At 39.4% G+C, this 13,621-nt stretch overlaps 1 protein-coding gene across 1 annotated transcript in view; it reads left to right on the top strand.

The window, feature by feature from the left end:
* The window catches only part of LOC132380092 (alpha-1,6-mannosylglycoprotein 6-beta-N-acetylglucosaminyltransferase B-like), a 919,103-nt gene that overhangs the window by 806,819 nt on the left and 98,663 nt on the right, over positions 1 to 13,621 (top strand). The window lies entirely within an intron of this gene.

Here is a 13,621-nt window from a genome sequence, read left to right as displayed (position 1 = left end):
AACATGGAATAATAATGGACTTTCTGCCCATCCAACTGATAGTGGAAATGAGAAATCTTATCCCCTACTGCCCAAAAGACTTTTGGTCATAGACAGTTGGAAATCTTACAGGTTCATTTGTTTTATTCTTTTCAAATAAGGGCATTATAATTAAGGAATCAAGGTGAAAACACCGAATTATGATGCAGATCTGCCTTGAGCCAAGTGACTGTTGAAATAAGCAGAAAGCATGAATAACCTATTAATGTTCCTGCCTTTCTAATTAATGGTTGTGTACAATAGGAATAAATTACAGATATCAGATTGTTGTTATCCTGTAGCTAAATCTTTAAAGGAGATCTCTGAAGACAATAAAGTAACACACTGATGCACACACGTACTATAATAGATTACCTTTGTAAAATAAATCATTTATACTACTGAGTAGTGACCTAGCCTCTTCTATAAAAATGCATTGGAAACTTCAAGGCTATATTATTAGGTGGAGTTAATAATAAATATTTTTAAGCGCTGGGCTTAAAGAATATTGATAGAACCTGTTGACTATACTAAAACATTCCTCTTTCAGTACATATCTAAGACGTCACTTGCAGGAAGTTCTCTGATGACTCTGCGGTGGTTGGGTGTATCAGAGATGGGCAGGAGGCTGAGTACAAAGGACTGGTGAACAAGTTTGTGGAGTGGTGCGAGAGGAATCGCCTGCTCCTGAATGTGGCCAAAACCAGGGAGATGGTGATTGATTCGAGGAGGAAGAGGACCATGATGAGTCCTGTATACATTCTCAGGGAAGCAGTTACAGTGGTGAAGGAGTACAAATACTTGGGTGTTCACCTCAACAACAGACAACTGGAAAACCAACACCAAGGTTGTTTACAAGGAGGGGAAGAGCAGACCCTATTTTCTAAGGAAGCTGAGATCTTTCAAAGTGTGCAGCAGGATGTTGGAGATCGTTTACCAGTCTGTTGTCCTGAGTAGTTTTGCGGCTTTATGCGGGGGGAGCAGCATCGGTACTGGTGATGCAAAAAGACTAAGTAAACTCATCAAAAAGGCTGGATCCATCCTTGGCTATAACCCAGACTCTTTTGATTTAGTGTTGGAGAGGAGATCACTAAACAAACTGTTATCCATAATGGACAATCTGGTACATCCTCTCCATGACCCACTGAATAAGCAGCGGAGCACCCTTTCGAACAGACTCATTCAGTTCCGCTGTCATGAGGATCATTACAGAAAATCTTTCCTACTAAATGCAATAAGCACATACACCAGTTCATATCTGTGCGATAGGAGAACACACATCGTAGTACAATAGTCTCTGCTTTATTATTTCATACATTATTATTGAACATTGATAAATTATTATTGTGTATATTATTATTCTGTACCTTATTATTACTTAATATTTTTATATTTATTATCACTTATGTGGTAATATTATTGCTAAGTTGTTATTATTATTATTATTATTATTGCTAAGTGTGTTTTTAAATGGTGCTGCAGTAAAGAAATAATTTCCCGCTTGGGATCAATAAAATACTTCTTCTTCTTCTTCTTCTTCTTCTTCTTATTATTATTATCATTATCATTGTTGTTTTTCATCTCCTAGAATTACAATGTGAATTCAGTCGGTCAAGAGGTACAGTAGACCTTAAACATATGACAAATCCAAAATAAAATGTAGATAGCAGTATCAGCTGCTGTACATGGGCTTTTTTATTATAAGTGCCTTCAATTTAATTAACCAAGATAGGTTATGAAGAAACTTCCTCAAATATCTCTTCTCAGAAATTCACTGTCATATAATGAAATGCTGCAGCATGGTGAGATGCAGGCTGCGATGTTGTGACCATTGTGGACATTCAATCCCAAAGGAAGCAAGGTGGTTTTCATTGCATCAAATCTTATTTCAATCTTGAAATTCAAAAATCATACACATAAGATGCTGGAAATGCCAGAATATTCAGCACATCAGGTATGGAAAGAGTTAATGTTTCAGGCAATCAGAACTGGGAAAGGTTTAAAGCTCTGATTACACTCAATCAGTTCTAAATGGCAGTTTGTGATACCCATTGCTCGACTCCCAAGCTATGTGAAATGAAGACATTACTAGAAGAGCTGAGAACGTACTCAAGGATGGTCTTATATTCCTCATGAAAAAGAAGATATATCCTCACTAACTCATTGGAATCTTTGGCCCTTGTTCACCCAAAGTAGAATAGCTCAAATTTCTATGACCAGACCATAATTATCTTCCACCCCCATGGAACTGCTTTAGGAGAAGAAGATGATGCAGAACTCAATTTCAGGGAACCAGGTAGTTATTATGAACTACAATGGAGAGTTCATAACCTCTATCGTCAGAGTATCACCGATTTTGTTGCCATGATTCCCAAGACAATTCCTCAAATGTTAGCTGCAAAGCTTCCTGACTCCACCTCTCTAAGGTGCATTAACCCCCAACTGTAGAAAAGTTATTGCCAATGCACTCTTTTCATTTCTCTTATTGTCCTCATGACACTTGTGTACCATTTGTCTAATCTAATGATTGCTTATTACCAGTGATATTTACACTCTGGATAGAGAATTGCAGGTAAGTTATAATATTATAGAATGATGGTGGGTTATGTTGAAGTAAGCAGTAGTAAAATTAAATTTTTACCTCTGTCTGAGTGGCAGCACCCTGCCAAAGAGGAGCTTATAGATCTCTTCTAATATTGATAAGATTGATTTAATGTAATGCTTTATGGTAACACCTTAGCACATGGAGTCTTAGTGGGTCAAGAAAGATGTCACCAGCGAAAGGAAGCTCTCCTTCTGTCCTGCCATTCAAAATCCAGATGAAATAGAGGTACATAACCTAATGTACTGATTTTGCTCATACTGTCTGGGTTTGCTGCTTTGATACCCAATTCCCTTCTACTTTCCTGATTGGATTCACAAAGCCAATATCTCATGAATCATAATCAAATCAGTTGACCCAGTCTCTTGTCATTCCCAAAACAAGCATTACAAAACATTTCAAACAATATTACATAGAAAAATAATTTTTAAAGTAAATAAAATCACTTAAAATACTTGATCAATAAAATCCAACTGCTGATGTCTATATTAAGATGTTTTGTTTCCAATTTTCTCATTACAATTCAATTAGTATCCTTAAACATTTGTGTCTAAAGCTTTATTTATCTCATGTTTGGCTTAATGATATTTCATCAGGAATTAATTTTAAAAATGCCATAATAAACCTTGCTAAACTACAGCATTTAAGACTGAAGGTAAGCCCTTTTGCTTAAGAGAAAAAGTGGAGGTGGAGTAGTTTGTTGAGTTTCTGTAGTCTGTTCCTTTATTCCACTGGTTCTAATTCTTACCTCCATCTACCTGGCACCAGCCTGTAATAACCTTTCATAACATAATTCTTAGCCTTTAGAGGAAAAAATAAATTTCCACTACTTCAGTTTGAAAAAAAATGTTTCTTGATATAATATTTGTTCTAATTTTTTGAAGTTTGACTATTTTGCATTCCTCTTTTTTTGTTATCTTGTTGTCTGACTTTATAACTGCTTTTCTTTCCATTGATACTGACCTTTGACCTTCAAATTTTCTGTCATTACTCTTCAAATATTACACAATCCTTGACTGTCCATCTTTGCCAACTATCATTATCTCCAACATCTTCCTTTCACTCATATTTTTGAAGCTTCTGCTTTCCACAAAATCATCTACATGTTTCCTAGAACTCCAATACATCCTATCACTGATACATCCCTTATGAAGGGTGCAGATGATAATCTCTGTGAGTGTGCCAGAGATACACCATTTTGAGCCATTTCCTGCCTTTCAAATGGGTAACACCACCATCCTCCTCCAATTCCTTTCCACCTCTGCCCTCTCTTTGGCGAATGTGCACTTTTCCATTTCCATTGCTTTTCTCCTGTGAAAATCAGGGTCCGTATCACAGCCACGTTCAGAGGGGATTTAATGGGGAGTTCATCCACTGAGTCTATTTGGGCAGAAGTAAATAATAGGGAAAAGGTTCAATCACTCTGATGGATTTATCACTACAGTATGGGCACCCAGTAGCCCATGGATATTGAGGAACAGATATGCAAGCAGATTGGAAAAGATATGAAAACAACGGGTTGTAGTAGGGGGTGATGATATGTTTTATAACTCCAAACCTAATCGAAAAAAACACATGTGAGAGCCAGGGATTAACTCAGATATAATCAGTTTCATTTTGCTCTAAGTGAGGCATACACCTATGACGTGTTTTTGATGATGTGCAGTATTTGACTTACAGCAAACATAGCTTTTAATCTGATGGACAAAAATCTCAATTTTGGTTTCATCAGTCTATTGAACCTTTTTCCAGCTGACTTGCGAGACTCCTAAGTGCCTTCTAGCAAATTCAAACTGAGACTTCATGTAGGCTTTTTTTTCAACAGTGGCTTTCTCGTTGCCAATCTCCCATGAAGTTGCAACTGGTGAAGCACCTGATAACAGTTATTATATGCACAGTCTCGCCTATCTCACCCACTGAAGCTGTCATAGGTCTCTTATTGGCCTGCCTCACTAATCCCGTTCTTGTATGCTCACTCAGTTTTTGAGGACAGCTGTAGGCAGACTTACAGCTGTGCCATATTCTTTCCATTTCTTGATGATTGACTTAACTGTACTCCAAGGGATATTCAGTGATTTGGAAATTTACTTTTATAAATCTCCTGACGTGCTTTTCAATAACTTTTTGAATGAGTTGCTTGGAGTGTTCGTTTGTCTTCATGGTGTAGTTTTTGACAGGGTACTGACTCTCCAGCAGTTGGATATTCCAGATACAGGTGTATTTTTACTACAGTCAGTTGAAGCACCTTGACTGCACACAGGTCTCCAAAAACAGATCCACATTTAACAAATTATGTGACTTCTAAAACCAATTGAATTTGAATTTGAATTTATTTAAATCTTACATCCATCCCACAACATGAGGGTGTAAAAATCTTTGCGTTATGACTCTGTTTCAATGTACAGACATGTGAATTTATAATTCTAATGGCTTGTAGAAAGAAGTTGTCCTGTAGCCTGTTGGTCCTGGTTTTAATGCTGCAGCACCATTTGCCAGACAGACGAAAGCAGCTGTAACGGTTTATGGTTGGGGTGACTGGTGTCCCCGGTGATCTTCCTTCTTTCTGCACCTGCTGTTGTAAATGTTTTCAATGGAGGGAAGTTCACATCCACAGATGCGCTGGGCTTTCTGTATTACTCTCTGCAGTGCCCAGTGATCAAGGTTGGTGCAGTACCCATACCAAATGGTGATATAGTCTGTCAGGATGCTCTCAATGGTGCCCCGTCAAAGGTCTTGAGGATTTGGGGGCTCATGTCGAACTAATTTAGTGAGGTAGAAAAGATGCTGTTGTGCTTTTTTTGCTACACAACCAGTGTGTACAGTCCAGGTCAGATCTTCAGTGACATGTATACCAAGAGATTTGAAACTACTCACCCTCTCAACTGCAGACCCATTGATGGTGATCGGGCGAGCCTGTCTCCATTCCCCCTGTAATCCATAGTCAGCTCTTTTGTCTTCTGGACATTGAGGGAGAGGTTGTTATTGTGGCACCACTGTGTCAAGGTATCAACCTCTCCTCTGTAAGCAGTCTCATCACTGCTAGAAATAAGGCCAATCAGTGTTATGTCATCTGCAAATTTGATCAGCAGATTAGAGCTGTGTGTGGCAGCACAGATGTGGGGTGTAAAGGAAGTAGAGGAGGGGACTCAGGCACAACCCTGGGGGGGCATCTGTGTTGAGGATCAAAGGGGCAGAAGCTTTGACAATTTGGTGTGTCACATTAAAGGGGGGGGGGGAATATTGCAATCAATATTATGTGTTTTATGTTTGTAATTAATTTAGATCACTTTGTAGAGATTTGTTTTCAATTTGACACAACATAGTCTTTTTCTGTTGATTAGTGTCAAAAAAACCCAAATTAAATCCAGTGTAATTCAATGTTGTAAATCAATAAAACATGAAAACTTCCAAAGGGGGGGGGTGAATACTTTTTATAGGCACTGTATCTTTCCAATGTAGCCAGCCATTTCTTCTTTTTTTCATTTATTATTATTATCAACCAGTCCACACAGTTTATGGACCCATGACTTCCATCCGTTTTCTGCTTTTTTTAAACTCGAACATCTTGCAGTAGTTCTGAAGAAAAAAATGTAATATACAACAGGAAGTTTCCATTTCTCTCATATAAACAGCAAACTCCTCAATGCAACCCTAATGCAAGAGGTTTAGAGGGGGAGAATTTATCAGGTGTAACTGATAGATAGATAAATAAATAAACTATGTTGTTAGTATAAAGAGAGTAGGTCCATACCAGATCTGATGTTGGGTATTGAACCTGGCCAGGTGACTGAGTGACCACGGACTCTGTGTTAAATTTGGAATCTGGTACTTGTAAGGCCCAAGTTAATAAAGAATCAGTGGTAGCTGTTTTCTTTAACGTAGAGAAAGCTTGTGATATGTTATTGACACAAGGTTTGCTGCTTAAACTGGAATAGGGGAATAGATGTTAGAATGTTCATTTTGATTCAAGATTTTTTAATGTGTTAAGAAAATTCAAGTTGGGGTAGGAACAAGATTCTCTAGATGGTATAAGATTATGACTCAACAGAGGGAGTGTGTGTAGCCACTCCTTTTTAATATTATGATTAATTATATTTTCTTAAATGTTCTCTCGGACATTTTCAGATTGTTAAATGCTGATAATGGTACAATGTGGAAGCGAGGCAGGAATGTAAATTATGTAGTTAGGAAAATACTGGCAGCTACTAATGAAGTAGAGAAATGGGGATATTAGTGGGGGTTTAAATTTTCTGTTACAAAGACTCAAGTTATTTGTTTTTTTCTTAACTGAATGTTATACCCACAATTGATCTCAAGTTATATGGTAAATCTCGTAAGTAAGAATCAGTGGTAAGGTTTCCAGGTATGTGGATGGGCAGAAGGCAAACATGGTAGGTGCATGTGAGTAAAATTCTCGGGAAGTGTGAAAAAGCCCTTACTGTGCTCAAGTGTGAGTCCAAGGTCTTTTAAACAAACATATTTGCATTAATCAGATCTGATTTTGATTGTCAATCTGTTGCTTATGGATCAGCTTCACAAGTGGTCTTAAAGCCCCTAGATAAAGATCAAGCTCAAGGATTGAGATTATGTTCTGGTGCTACGAAATCATCCCCAATTTCAGCAATACTGGTAGAAATAGATGAAGTGCCTTTACACCTACACAGGTTACAGTTAGCAATTGTTTATTGGGTTAATGTAAGAGAACATAAAGTTCGTCATCCAATATCAGCAACATTAGTAGAGTGTCGGTGGCACTGTATTTGTAAGTTCTTCAGTTCTGGGTGTAAGGGAAATGAACGAGCACAAAATCTTGGGTTGTTAAATGTGGAATGTGATCCAATTGTATCCCTTTCTGTCATTCCTCCATGGTTTTCTCCTTTGCCTCTAGTTGAGTTAAGCCTTCAAGTAAAGATCAGGATGAAGAATGATTGTATATCTGTGGCACAGGAAAGTTCAGCAAAGTATGCAAGGCCAATATTATGGCTTCATACATATCTACAGATATTTCAAAATCCAGTGGCAGGTAGTTCAGATGTTTCTATTTATGTTTCAAAATTTCAGGTGACTATTAAGAAAAGTTTTTCAGATAAAGTATCAGTATTCACGTTTGAGATGGTTGTGATCATTTTAGCCTTGGAATGGGTCAGAGTACACTCTGATTATGTACTTCTGTGCTCTGATTGTCGGTTTTGACATCTGTTCGAATAGGTATTTCAAATCGTAGGCCGGGCATTCTTCTTGAGATTGGACAGCATCTGTTGAGGGTGCAAGGTCTAGGCTTGTGTATACATTTCTTATGGGTCCTTGCGCAAGTTGGCGTTGAAGAAAGCAAGCTGGCAGACATTTTAGCCAAACAATCACAAGATTAATGGTATAAATATAGTGGTGCCTTTGTAAAAAGGGGAGGTGAAAGCCAAAATTAAAAAGACTATTCAATCACTGTGACAACAAAGTTGGGATAAGGAAAAGAAAGGACAGCATTTATGTAAAATTCAGGATGGTGGGAACTCAACTGGGAGATGGGCATTAAATAAGGGAAGAAGTTATACTCCCATATTTACATATTGGACATATTAGGTTGAATAATTCCTTGTTCAGAATTAATATGTATGATACGGGCATTTGCAGGGAGTGCATTTGTCAAGAAACATTGTACAATATTGTATGTTGTTTGAATGCAATTCCTATGAGGTGTAAATTGCTAAATTGAGATCTCTGGGACAGACCCAGTTTTACGTGGAGTTTGTTAGGATATCACTGCCATCATAATGCATATAGGTGTGTATTTGACTTTGTGATAAGCATTAGACTTTTCGATATTATATGAGATTTTTGGAGTAGGGGGAATTTAGTGAGTATATTTCCTGACTCTTTGCTCCACACTCCAATTCAGTAGGTGTCAGTAATGCACCTTATGTTGGACTTCCAACTGCCATTAAACAAAAGAAGATGAAGAAGCACAGGTATATTACATTAAAAAGGAAAGAAAAGGATAACAAGGTAAGGGAACCTTGGATATTGAAAAAGGTGGCAAATCTTGTCAAGGTGAAAAAAAAAGTGCATGTAAGGTTTAGTAAGCCAAAATCAAACCATCTCCTGAGGATAATAAAGAAGCCAGAAAAGAACTCAAGAAGGAAACTAAAAGAAGCCAGGAGGGGCCATGAAAAGTCTTTGGCAAATAGTATTAAAGAGAAGCCCAAGGCATTCTATACACACATCAAGAATGAGAAAATAGCCAGTGAGTGGGTTGGACCACTCAAGGATAAAGGAGGGAACACGTGCTTGCAAACTGAGGATGTGGGTGAGGTCCTAAATAAATATCTTGCATCAGTATTTTCACAAGGAGGATGTGGAAGATAGATAAGTGTGGAGTGTGCTGATTTGCTAGGGCACTTTGAAATAAAGGAGGAGGTAGTGTTCGGTCTCTGAAAGAACATTAAGGTGGATGAGTCTCCAGGGCCTGATGGGATATACCTGAGGTTATTGAGAGAGGCAAGAGGTGAGAAGGAAGGGGTCTTGATCAAAATCGCTATGTCCTCTTTAGCCACAGGCAAGGTCCCAGAGGACTAGTGAGTAGTTAATGTTGTTCCATTATTTAGGAAGGAAAACAGGGATAATTCTGGAAACTATACCATGTCAGTGGTAGGGAAATTATTGGAGAAGATTGTTAGGAATAAGATTTATTAGCATTTTGAAAGCCATTGCCTAATCAGGGACAGTCAGCATGTGGAGAAAGTCATGTCGTACTATCTTCATTGAGATTTTTGAGGAGATGATGAAGGTAAAGCTGTGAAAGTTGCCGGCATTGGATTTTAAAAAGGTCACTCAAAGTAAGTTCATCCAGAAGATTAAGGTGCATGGGATCCATGGTGAATTTACCTTTTGCATTCAGAATTTGCTTGCCATGAGACAGAGGTAGAGTCCTGGGGTCAATATCCAGAAGCTGGCAAATTCTGGAGGACAAAGCCAAAGATTGACATCCAGAGTTCAGTGAGCCCAGAGGATGCCTAAAGGTCAAAAACCAAAGACAGGAAATTCTGAAGGTCAAAGACCAAAGTCAGCAAATTCCAAGGTGGAGGCCCAAAGTTTGAAACCCCAGGTTAGCTTGTCCAGAAGTCTGAGGCCAGATATCCATGAGTCCAGGTAGGAACTGGAGGCTTGAGGCTCAACGGTTGACAGTCTGAGACCAAGGATTGGAGGCACTGAGGAAGTCTCCATTACTCCGCACCAATTAAAGCTTCGAGCAAGATTAAAATCATCAAGGACATGAGCGGAAAATGAACAGCTGTTCAGTACCACCTACCTGTCTTTGATCTGTCTCACTCCCTTCTCGCTACTACCGTCAAACATAAGGTGCAGGAATCCTGGGTCCCACGTCATCAAGTTTGGAAACAGTTCTTGCCCTGCAGCCATTGGGCTCCTGGACGGACTTCACTCACCTCAGTGCTGAATGGGCTCCGCAGCTGTGGACTCACTTTTGGAGACCCTGCAGTTCATGTTCCGTGTGTTTTTGTTTGCTTCTATTTTATTTTTGCATGGTTTGATCAAGGTGTCAAGACTGAGGACAAAGGTCAAACTGTTTTTCAGCTTACCACTGCGTGAGATTTTCTCAATTCAGCACTGAAATGACTCTGCAGCTGTGGCCTGCGACCATCAGCACTTGCCTCAGCACCGGACCTTCTCTGTGGATGCGGCCTGTAGCCATGAGACTCCTGGACTAGCCTCACCCACCTCGGCACTGAACTGGCTCCGTGGCTGTGGACCCACATTCAGGGACTCTGTGGCTAATGCTCTGAATGTTATTTGTCTACCTTTTTGTGTAGTTTGCACAATTTATCCCTTTTTCACATATTCAGGGTTTGATAGTCTTTGCTGTGTGAATTTTTTAATGGGTTCTGTTGTGCTTCTTTGTATTGTGGCCGTCTGCAAGAAGACGAATCTAAGGTTGTATACAGTATACGTACTTTGATAATAAATATACTTTGAACTTGAATAGTCAGCAGTTTAGAACCATTCAAGGGCCTCTTAAATGAACATATGAATATGCAGGGAATGGAATGATACGGACATTGTGTAGGCAGAAGGGATTAGTTTGACTGTGCATTTGATTACTAATTCAATTAGTTCAGCACAACATTGTGGGCCAAAGGGCCTGTTCCTGTATTACCATGTTCCGGGTTATGTGTTTTACATTTATTCTAAACTAATTATTCAGAGCCAGTGAATGGTTATGGGTTCAGTGAGTTCTTTTCCCACTCCCATACAGTTGACACAATGAAATATATCTTCTACTTGCTGAACCTCAGAATTCCATACAAGAGCATGATGTTTGATTCCACATTTAAGCAAATAAAAATCAACTATAATGTTTCACTTTTCTACAGCCCCCCACGCCCTCTCCTCCTTTAAATTATCAGTGTGTGTGCCTATTATCCACCATGTGATGAGATTCACCATTTCCTTCACAACACCAACAACACTTTTGGTTAATTAAGCTAAAGAGTATTTGAATATCAAGACTTTAGTCATGGCAGAAATGATCAGTAATGATTCCTAGATGATCTGCAAACCACACTAATAATAGCAGAACCATCAAGGTGGAGGAAAGATAGCACTACTTATGTCTTCACAAAACAGTACAAATTCACTGAAAGGGGAAGAAAACCAAAATCAGTGGCCCATCTGAGGGATTCATTTAACACCAGTGAGTCTTACGTCAGTGGTCTGCTATGTATTGGAAAGGATTCTTAAGGATAGGATCTACGAGCATTTGGAGAAGTACAGTCTACTCAAGAATAGTCAACATAGGTTTGTGAAGGGAAGGCCGTGCCTCACGAGCCTAATTGAGATTTTTGAAGAGGTAACTAAAGAAATTGATGAGGGTAGGATGGTAGATGTGGTCTACATGGATTTTAGCAAGGCATTTGACAAAATCCCCCATGTGAGACTCATCCAGAAAGTCATGAGGCATGGGATCAGTGGAACCTTGGCTGTTTGGATAAAAAATTGGCTTACAGGAAGAAAGCAGAGGGTAGTAGTGGAAGGAAAGTATTCTGCCTGGAGGTCGGTGACTAGTGGAGTGCTGCAAGGATCTGTCCTGGAACTTCGGCTCTTTGTGATTTTTATAAATGACCTAGATTAAGGATGGTTGAGTAGTTTGCAGATGACACAAAGATTGGAGGAGTTGTGGATGGAGCTGTAGGTTGTCGAAGGTTACAAGAGGATATAGCCATGCTGCAGAGTTGGGCAGCAAAGTGGCAGATGGAGTTCAATCAGGATAAGTATGAGGTGAGGCATTTTGGAAGGACAAACCAGAAAGCTGAGTACAAGGTTAATGGTCAGTTACTTAAGACTGTGGATGAACAGAGGGACCTTGGAGTTCAAATCCATACATCCTTCAAGGTTGCTGCACAGGTTGATAGGATAGTTAAGAAGGCCTGAGGGAAGCTAGGCTTCATTAATAGGGGGATTGAGTTCAAGAGTAGCAAGGTCATGTTGCAATTCTACAGTTCTCTGCTGAGACCACACTTAGAGTATTGTGTTCAGTTCTGGTCACCTCATTATAGGAAGGATGTGGAAGCTATGGAAAGGGTGCAGAGGAGATTTACCAGGATATTGCCTGGATTGGAAAACAAGTCTTATGAGGCAAGGTTAGCAGAGCTGAGACTTTTCTCCTTGGAGCATGGAAGGATGAGAGGGGACTTGATAGAGGTCTACAAGATTATGAGAGGCATAGATAGGGTGGATAGCTAGTATCTGTTTCCCAGGGCATGAGTAGCAAACACCAGAGGGCATATGTACAAAGTTAAGGGAGGGAAGTTTAAGGAAGACATCAGGGGGAAGTATTTTACACAGAGGGTTGTGAGTGCCTGGAATGACTTGCCAGGGATGGTGGTGGAAGCTAAAACATTAGGGGTATTTAAGAGCCTCTTGGACAGGCACATGGATGAAAGAAAAATAGAGGGTTAAGGGGTAGTGTGGGTTTAGTACTTTTTTGAAGGAATATATGGGTCAGCACAACATTGAGGGCTGAAGGGCCTGTACTGTGCTGTAGTATTCTAGTGTCTAATGTGCTGGGGACAGCCCACAAGTGTTGCCAACATGGCATGCCTACAATGTTCGGCAGAACAACATACAGCCAACATACATTAAGCAACAATAGTAAAATTACCTGGCAAATGAAAGAGATAATTCAAGGATGTGCTCAAATCCTCTTCAAAAACTGCAACATCTCCACAGACTCCTAGGAATCTCGGCCTCATGTTCACTAAAAATGGAGACAAGTTGGTGATGAGAACCTCAAATACAGACATCTGATGCACATAGTACACTGCATGACTGGGAGGGGTAGCCAGCTTCTTCTCAAACCATACACCGACCTACCCCATCAAGAACCCTTGGACAATTCTGAAGTTCAGTATTGGACTTCAAGTGGAATAGCTGGACTTCAAGGTTCTCACAAAGCCTTGAGCAGTATTGGTGCTTCAGTCCTCCAAGACTCTGCATTATAGCTTTCTATCAATGCATCAAGCAATGCATGAATCTGTATATACCCAGCAGTCATCTTGTATACAATTCCAAAATCTCCGGCAGAAGTTCTGTGAACTGGAATTCAGGTACAAGTAATGTTTTTTTGACTACAAGATTGAACTATATCTAAACTTGGGTCACTAAATCTAATTGGCAACTCCCAAGCACATACAAACCACTTCAGAAAATGGTTGCGAGTGTGTCCATGCAGGTTATCGGTTATGTGCGATAACATGTGGTCCGCTTGCAACACATGATTGCTATTCGTATTTTATACTGCAGATATGAAAATCATGAAGGGCCACCACTTTAACTTTCTAGCCTTTATCTAAGAAAAATATTTTAAGTACTTAAACAACTACACAAATGTCCAGGTGCTGGTTGCACTTTATATTCATATCTACAGCAATAGATGTGGGATACAAGTCAACATCTTCAATGCAGTTTATCTCATTTCATATAGTTTTAATT

The sequence above is a fragment of the Hypanus sabinus genome, chromosome 23 (genome assembly GCF_030144855.1).
Source record: "Hypanus sabinus isolate sHypSab1 chromosome 23, sHypSab1.hap1, whole genome shotgun sequence".
NCBI lineage: Eukaryota > Metazoa > Chordata > Chondrichthyes > Myliobatiformes > Dasyatidae > Hypanus > Hypanus sabinus.
Note: the sequence above shows the minus strand (reverse complement) of the source record. Positions and strands in the feature narration are given on the sequence as shown.